Source organism: Salvelinus fontinalis, chromosome 22 (genome assembly GCF_029448725.1).
Source record: "Salvelinus fontinalis isolate EN_2023a chromosome 22, ASM2944872v1, whole genome shotgun sequence".
NCBI classification, from domain to species: Eukaryota; Metazoa; Chordata; class Actinopteri; order Salmoniformes; family Salmonidae; genus Salvelinus; species Salvelinus fontinalis.
The window spans coordinates 1601073-1609710 of NC_074686.1; the positions used below are offsets into that span (position 1 = coordinate 1601073).

The 8638-nt window shown below is 45.1% G+C and overlaps 3 non-coding genes across 3 annotated transcripts; 2 read left to right on the forward strand and 1 right to left on the reverse strand.

The window, feature by feature from the left end:
• Positions 1 to 447: 447 nt before the first annotated feature.
• Positions 448 to 521, forward strand: trnav-aac (transfer RNA valine (anticodon AAC)). The gene has a single exon. It is a non-coding gene; the product is annotated as a tRNA-Val (tRNA).
• A 4856-nt stretch (positions 522 to 5377) lies between these two features.
• trnav-aac (transfer RNA valine (anticodon AAC)) lies at positions 5378 to 5451 on the forward strand. Its single transcript has one exon. It is a non-coding gene; the product is annotated as a tRNA-Val (tRNA).
• A 2452-nt stretch (positions 5452 to 7903) lies between these two features.
• On the reverse strand, positions 7904 to 7976 carry trnaa-cgc (transfer RNA alanine (anticodon CGC)). Its single transcript has one exon. It is a non-coding gene; the product is annotated as a tRNA-Ala (tRNA).
• Between the last annotated feature and the right edge of the window lie 662 nt (positions 7977 to 8638).

The following is an 8638-nucleotide window of genomic DNA, read 5'->3' on the forward strand; positions in this document are numbered from 1 at the left end:
CTTTAGCCTCTGCATTGGCTTCAAGGAAACTTCCCACAGCTTTGTTTGTTGGCATCAATTGTGTGTGCTACGCTGCTCCTCTGAAAGTAAGTCATGTCATTCTTTTTCATCTGACATTGTGACATCAGTGTTACATGAAAGTTGCTTGTCATTGTTACATGACAGTAGGTTGTCGTTAGACAAAGCTGCATGAAGTGTGAACTGGAGCGTTCTTGGATCCACAAAAAAAATTGTTTTTTGGAGAATGTGGGTATCGTTCCCACTACCTCTCGCATGCGAAGCAAGCACTCTACCATTTGAGCTTATTCCCCAGGGTTTATAATTTACCACAAGAAGCAACCAAGAGGGTCCAGTCTTGTCAGGCTATGCTGTTGGTGGACTTGCTCGTTTACGCGCCAGCACTGGCCGAGGCTCTGTGCATCCAAAAAATATTGCAATGTTTCAAGCGGCCGGTTAGCTCAGTTGGTTAAAGCGTGGTGCTAACAACGCCAAGCTCGTGGGTTCGATCCCCGTACTGGACAGTAGGTACATTTTAAGTTGTTGTTTTTCTTCATCCTCTGCATTGGCTTCAAGGAAAGTTCCCACAGCTTTGTTTGTTGGCATCAATTGTGTGTGCTACGCTGCTCCTCTGAAAGTAAGTCATGTCTTTCTTTTTCATCTGACATTGTGACATCAGTGTTACATGAAAGTTGCTTGTCATTGTTACATGACAGTAGGTTGTCGTTAGACAAAGCTGCATGAAGTGTGAACTGGAGCGTTCTTGGATCCACAAAAAAATGTGATTTTTGGAGAATGTGGGCATCGATCCCACTGCCTCTCGCATGCGAAGCAAGCGCTCTACCATTTGAGCTAATTCCCCAGCGTTTATGATTTGCCACAAGGAGCAACCAAGAGGGTCCAGTCTTGTCAGGCTATGCTGTTGGTGGACTTGCTCGTTTACGCGCCAGCACTGGCCGAGGCTCTGTGCATCCTAAAAATGTTGCTATGTTGCAAGCGGCTGGTTAGCTCAGTTGGTTAGAGCGTGATGCTAATAACGCCAAGTTCGTGGGTTCGCTCCCCGTACTGGACAGGAGGTATCTTTTAAGTCGTTGTTTTTCTTTATCCTCTGCATTGGCTTCAAGGAAACTTCCCACAGCTTTGTTTGTCGGCATCAATTGTGTGTGCTACGCTGCTCCTCTGAAAGTAAGTCATGTCATTCGTTTTCATCTGACATTGTGACATCAGTGTTACATGAAAGTTGCTTGTCATTGTTACATGACAGTAGGTTGTCTTTAGACAAAGCTGCATGAAGTGTGAACTGGAGCGTTCTTGGATCCACAAAAAAAAATGTTTTTTGGAGAATGTGGGTATCGTTCCCACTACCTCTCGCATGCGAAGCAAGCACTCTACCATTTGAGCTTATTCCCCAGGGTTTATAATTTGCCACAAGAAGCAACCAAGAGGGTCCAGTCTTGTCAGGCTATGCTGTTGGTGGACTTGCTCGTTTACGCGCCAGCACTGTCAGAGGCTCTGTGCATGCTAAAAATGGTGATATGTTACAAGTGGACGGTTAGCTCATTTGGTTAGAGCATGGTGCTAATAACGCCAAGGTCGTAGGTTTGATCCCCGTACTGGACATGAGGTACATTTTAAGTTGTTGTTTTTCTTTAGCCTCTGCATTGGCTTCAAGGAAACTTCCCACAGCTTTGTTTGTTGGCATCAATTGTGTGTGCTACGCTGCTCCTCTGAAAGTAAGTCATGTCATTCTTTTCATCTGACATTGTGACATCAGTGTTACATGAAAGTTGCTTGTCATTGTTACAAGACAGAGGTTGTCGTTAGACAAAGCTGCATGAAGTGTGAACTGGAGCGTTCTTGGATCCACAAAAAAATGTGATTTTTGGAGAATGTGGGCATCGATCCCACTATCTCTCGCATGCGAAGCAAGCACTCTACCATTTGAGCTAATGCCCCAGCGGTTATGATTTGCCACAAGGAGCAACCAAGAGGGTCCAGTCTTGTCAGGCTATGCTGTTGGTGGACTTGCTCGTTTACGCGCCAGCACTGGCCGAGGCTCTGTGCATCCTAAAAATGTTGCTATGTTGCAAGCGGCCGGTTAGCTCAGTTGGTTAGAGCGTGATGCTAATAAACCAAGGTCGTGGTTTTGATCCCTGTACTGGTCATGAGGTACAATTTAAGTTGTTGTTTTTCTTTAGCCTCTGCATTGGCTTCAAGGAAACTTCCCACAGCTTTGTTTGTTGGCATCAATTGTGTGTGCTACGCTGCTCCTCTGAAAGTAAGTCATGTCATTCGTTTTCATCTGACATTGTGACATCAGTGTTACATGAAAGTTGCTTGTCATTGTTACATGACAGTAGGTTGTCGTTAGACAAAGCTGCATGAAGTGTGAACTGGAGCGTTCTTGGATCCACAAAAAAAAATGTTTTTTGGAGAATGTGGGTATCGATTCCACAACCTCTCGCATGCGAAGCAAGCACTGTACCATTTGAGCTAATTCCCCAGCATTTATGATTTGCCACAAGGAGCAACCAAGAGGGTCCAGTCTTGTCAGGCTATGCTGTTGGTGGACTTGCTCGTTTACGCGCCAGCACTGGCCGAGGCTCTGTGCATCCTAAAAATGTTGCTATGTTGCAAGCGGCCGGTTAGCTCAGTTGGTTAGAGCGTGATGCTAATAAACCAAGGTCGTGGGTTTGATCCCTGTACTGGTCATGAGGTACAATTTAAGTTGTTGTTTTTCTTTAGCCTCTGCATTGGCTTCAAGGAAACTTCCCACAGCTTTGTTTGTTGGCATCAATTGTGTGTGCTACGCTGCTCCTCTGAAAGTAAGTCATGTCATTCGTTTTCATCTGACATTGTGACATCAGTGTTACATGAAAGTTGCTTGTCATTGTTACATGACAGTAGGTTGTCGTTAGACAAAGCTGCATGAAGTGTGAACTGGAGCGTTCTTGGATCCACAAAAAAAAATGTTTTTTGGAGAATGTGGGTATCGATTCCACAACCTCTCGCATGCGAAGCAAGCACTGTACCATTTGAGCTAATTCCCCAGCATTTATGATTTGCCACAAGGAGCAACCAAGAGGATCCAGTCTTGTCAGGCTATGCTGTTGGTGGACTTGCTCGTTTACGCGCCAGCACTGTCCGAGGCTCTGTGCATCCTAAAAATTGTAATATATTTCAAGTGGCTGGTTAGCTCAGTTGGTTAGAGTGTGGTGCTAATAACCCCAAGGTCGTGGGTTCGATTCCCGTACTGGCAATGAGATACATCTTGTGTTTATGCTTTTCTTTATCCTCTGCATTGGCTTCAAGGAAACTTCCCACAGCTTTGTTTGTTGGCATCAATTGTGTGTGCAACGCTGCTCCTCTGAAAGTAAGTCATGTCATTCGTTTTCATCTGACATTGTGACATCAGTGTTACATGAAAGTTGCTTGTCATTGTTACATGACAGTAGGTTGTCCTTAGACAAAGCTGCATGAAGTGTGAACTGGAGCGTTCTTGGATCCACAAAAAAAATTGATTTTTGGAGAATGTGGGCATCGATCCCACAACCTCTCTCATGCAAAGCAAGCACTCTACCATTTGAGCTAATTCCCCAGCAGTTATGATTTGCCACAAGGAGCAACCAAGAGGGTCCAGTCTTGTCAGGCTATGCTGTTGGTGGACTTGCTCGTTTACGCGCCAGCACTGTCCGAGGCTCTGTGCATCCTAAAAAAATGTTGATATGTTGCAAGTGGCCGGTTAGCTCAGTTGGTTAGAGCGTGATGCTAATAAATCAAGGCCGTGGGTTCGATCCCTGTACTGGACATGAGGTACAATTTAATTTCTTGTTTTTCTTTAGCCTCTGCATTGGCTTCAAGGAAACTTCCCACAGCTTTGTTTGTTGGCATCAATTGTGTGTGCTACGCTGCTCCTCTGAAAGTAAGTCATGTCATTCTTTTTCATCTGACATTGTGACATCAGTGTTACATGAAAGTTGCTTTTCATTGTTACATGACAGTAGGTTGTCGTTAGACAAAGCTGCATGAAGTGTGAACTGGAGCGTTCTTGGATCCACAAAAAAATGTGATTTTTGGAGAATGTGGGCATCGATCCCACTGCCTCTCGCATGCGAAGCAAGCGCTCTACCATTTGAGCTAATTCCCCAGGGTTTATGATTTGCCACAAGGAGCAACCAAGAGGGTCCAGTCTTGTCAGGCTATGCTGTTGGTGGACTTGCTCGTTTACGCGCCAGCACTGGCCGAGGCTCTGTGCATCCTAAAAATGTTGCTATGTTGCAAGCGGCTGGTTAGCTCAGTTGGTTAGAGCGTGATGCTAATAACCCCAAGGTCGTGGGTTCGATTCCCGTACTGGCAATGAGATACATCTTGTGTTTATGCTTTTCTTTATCCTCTGCATTGGCTTCAAGGAAACTTCCCACAGCTTTGTTTGTTGGCATCAATTGTGTGTGCAACGCTGCTCCTCTGAAAGTAAGTCATGTCATTCGTTTTCATCTGACATTGTGACATCAGTGTTACATGAAAGTTGCTTGTCATTGTTACATGACAGTAGGTTGTCCTTAGACAAAGCTGCATGAAGTGTGAACTGGAGCGTTCTTGGATCCACAAAAAAAATTGATTTTTGGAGAATGTGGGCATCGATCCCACAACCTCTCTCATGCAAAGCAAGCACTCTACCATTTGAGCTAATTCCCCAGCAGTTATGATTTGCCACAAGGAGCAACCAAGAGGGTCCAGTCTTGTCAGGCTATGCTGTTGGTGGACTTGCTCGTTTACGCGCCAGCACTGTCCGAGGCTCTGTGCATCCTAAAAAAATGTTGATATGTTGCAAGTGGCCGGTTAGCTCAGTTGGTTAGAGCGTGATGCTAATAAATCAAGGCCGTGGGTTCGATCCCTGTACTGGACATGAGGTACAATTTAATTTCTTGTTTTTCTTTAGCCTCTGCATTGGCTTCAAGGAAACTTCCCACAGCTTTGTTTGTTGGCATCAATTGTGTGTGCTACGCTGCTCCTCTGAAAGTAAGTCATGTCATTCTTTTTCATCTGACATTGTGACATCAGTGTTACATGAAAGTTGCTTGTCATTGTTACATGACAGTAGGTTGTCGTTAGACAAAGCTGCATGAAGTGTGAACTGGAGCGTTCTTGGATCCACAAAAAAAATTGTTTTTTGGAGAATGTGGGTATCGTTCCCACTACCTCTCGCATGCGAAGCAAGCACTCTACCATTTGAGCTTATTCCCCAGGGTTTATAATTTACCACAAGAAGCAACCAAGAGGGTCCAGTCTTGTCAGGCTATGCTGTTGGTGGACTTGCTCGTTTACGCGCCAGCACTGGCCGAGGCTCTGTGCATCCAAAAAATATTGCAATGTTTCAAGCGGCCGGTTAGCTCAGTTGGTTAAAGCGTGGTGCTAACAACGCCAAGCTCGTGGGTTCGATCCCCGTACTGGACAGTAGGTACATTTTAAGTTGTTGTTTTTCTTCATCCTCTGCATTGGCTTCAAGGAAAGTTCCCACAGCTTTGTTTGTTGGCATCAATTGTGTGTGCTACGCTGCTCCTCTGAAAGTAAGTCATGTCATTCTTTTTCATCTGACATTGTGACATCAGTGTTACATGAAAGTTGCTTGTCATTGTTACATGACAGTAGGTTGTCGTTAGACAAAGCTGCATGAAGTGTGAACTGGAGCGTTCTTGGATCCACAAAAAAATGTGATTTTTGGAGAATGTGGGCATCGATCCCACTGCCTCTCGCATGCGAAGCAAGCGCTCTACCATTTGAGCTAATTCCCCAGCGTTTATGATTTGCCACAAGGAGCAACCAAGAGGGTCCAGTCTTGTCAGGCTATGCTGTTGGTGGACTTGCTCGTTTACGCGCCAGCACTGGCCGAGGCTCTGTGCATCCTAAAAATGTTGCTATGTTGCAAGCGGCTGGTTAGCTCAGTTGGTTAGAGCGTGATGCTAATAACGCCAAGTTCGTGGGTTCGCTCCCCGTACTGGACAGGAGGTATCTTTTAAGTCGTTGTTTTTCTTTATCCTCTGCATTGGCTTCAAGGAAACTTCCCACAGCTTTGTTTGTCGGCATCAATTGTGTGTGCTACGCTGCTCCTCTGAAAGTAAGTCATGTCATTCGTTTTCATCTGACATTGTGACATCAGTGTTACATGAAAGTTGCTTGTCATTGTTACATGACAGTAGGTTGTCTTTAGACAAAGCTGCATGAAGTGTGAACTGGAGCGTTCTTGGATCCACAAAAAAAAATGTTTTTTGGAGAATGTGGGTATCGTTCCCACTTCCTCTCGCATGCGAAGCAAGCACTCTACCATTTGAGCTTATTCCCCAGGGTTTATAATTTGCCACAAGAAGCAACCAAGAGGGTCCAGTCTTGTCAGGCTATGCTGTTGGTGGACTTGCTCGTTTACGCGCCAGCACTGTCAGAGGCTCTGTGCATGCTAAAAATGGTGATATGTTACAAGTGGACGGTTAGCTCATTTGGTTAGAGCATGGTGCTAATAACCAAGGTCGTAGGTTTGATCCCCGTACTGGACATGAGGTACATTTTAAGTTGTTGTTTTTCTTTAGCCTCTGCATTGGCTTCAAGGAAACTTCCCACAGCTTTGTTTGTTGGCATCAATTGTGTGTGCTACGCTGCTCCTCTGAAAGTAAGTCATGTCATTCTTTTCATCTGACATTGTGACATCAGTGTTACATGAAAGTTGCTTGTCATTGTTACAAGACAGAGGTTGTCGTTAGACAAAGCTGCATGAAGTGTGAACTGGAGCGTTCTTGGATCCACAAAAAAATGTGATTTTTGGAGAATGTTGGCATCGATCCCACTATCTCTCGCATGCGAAGCAAGCACTCTACCATTTGAGCTAATGCCCCAGCGGTTATGATTTGCCACAAGGAGCAACCAAGAGGGTCCAGTCTTGTCAGGCTATGCTGTTGGTGGACTTGCTCGTTTACGCGCCAGCACTGGCCGAGGCTCTGTGCATCCTAAAAATGTTGCTATGTTGCAAGCGGCCGGTTAGCTCAGTTGGTTAGAGCGTGATGCTAATAAACCAAGGTCGTGGTTTTGATCCCTGTACTGGTCATGAGGTACAATTTAAGTTGTTGTTTTTCTTTAGCCTCTGCATTGGCTTCAAGGAAACTTCCCACAGCTTTGTTTGTTGGCATCAATTGTGTGTGCTACGCTGCTCCTCTGAAAGTAAGTCATGTCATTCGTTTTCATCTGACATTGTGACATCAGTGTTACATGAAAGTTGCTTGTCATTGTTACATGACAGTAGGTTGTCGTTAGACAAAGCTGCATGAAGTGTGAACTGGAGCGTTCTTGGATCCACAAAAAAAAATGTTTTTTGGAGAATGTGGGTATCGATTCCACAACCTCTCGCATGCGAAGCAAGCACTGTACCATTTGAGCTAATTCCCCAGCATTTATGATTTGCCACAAGGAGCAACCAAGAGGATCCAGTCTTGTCAGGCTATGCTGTTGGTGGACTTGCTCGTTTACGCGCCAGCACTGTCCGAGGCTCTGTGCATCCTAAAAATTGTAATATATTTCAAGTGGCTGGTTAGCTCAGTTGGTTAGAGTGTGGTGCTAATAACCCCAAGGTCGTGGGTTCGATTCCCGTACTGGCAATGAGATACATCTTGTGTTTATGCTTTTCTTTATCCTCTGCATTGGCTTCAAGGAAACTTCCCACAGCTTTGTTTGTTGGCATCAATTGTGTGTGCAACGCTGCTCCTCTGAAAGTAAGTCATGTCATTCGTTTTCATCTGACATTGTGACATCAGTGTTACATGAAAGTTGCTTGTCATTGTTACATGACAGTAGGTTGTCCTTAGACAAAGCTGCATGAAGTGTGAACTGGAGCGTTCTTGGATCCACAAAAAAAATTGATTTTTGGAGAATGTGGGCATCGATCCCACAACCTCTCGCATGCGAAGCAAGCGCTCTACCATTTGAGCTAATTCCCCAGCATTTATGATTTGCAACAAGGAGCAACCAAGAGGGTCCAGTCTTGTCAGGCTATGCTGTTGGTGGACTTGCTCGTTTACGCGCCAGCACTGTCCGAGGATCTGTGCATCCTAAAAATGTTGATATGTTGCAAGTGGCCGGTTAGCTCAGTTGGTTAGTGCGTGATGCTAATAAAGCCAAGGTCGTGGGTTCGATCCCTGTACTGGACATGAGGTACATTTTGAGTTGTTGATTTTCTTTAGCCTCTGCATTGGCTTCAAGGAAACTTCCCACAGCTTTGTTTGTTGGCATCAATTGTGTGTGCTACGCTGCTCCTCTGAAAGTAAGTCATGTCATTCGTTTTCATCTGACATTGTGACATCAGTGTTACATGAAAGTTGCTTGTCATTGTTACATGACAGTAGGTTGTCGTTAGACAAAGCTGCATGAAGTGTGAACTGGAGCGTTCTTGGATCCACAAAAAAATGTGATTTTTGGAGAATGTGGGCATCGATCCAACTACCTCTCGCATGCGAAGCAAGCGCTCTACCATTTGAGCTAATTGCCCAGCTTTTATGATTTGCCATAAGGAGCAACCAAGAGGGTCCAGTCTTGTCAGGCTATGCTGTTGGTGGACTTGCTCGTTTACGCGCCAGCACTGTCCGAGGCTCTGTGCCTGCTA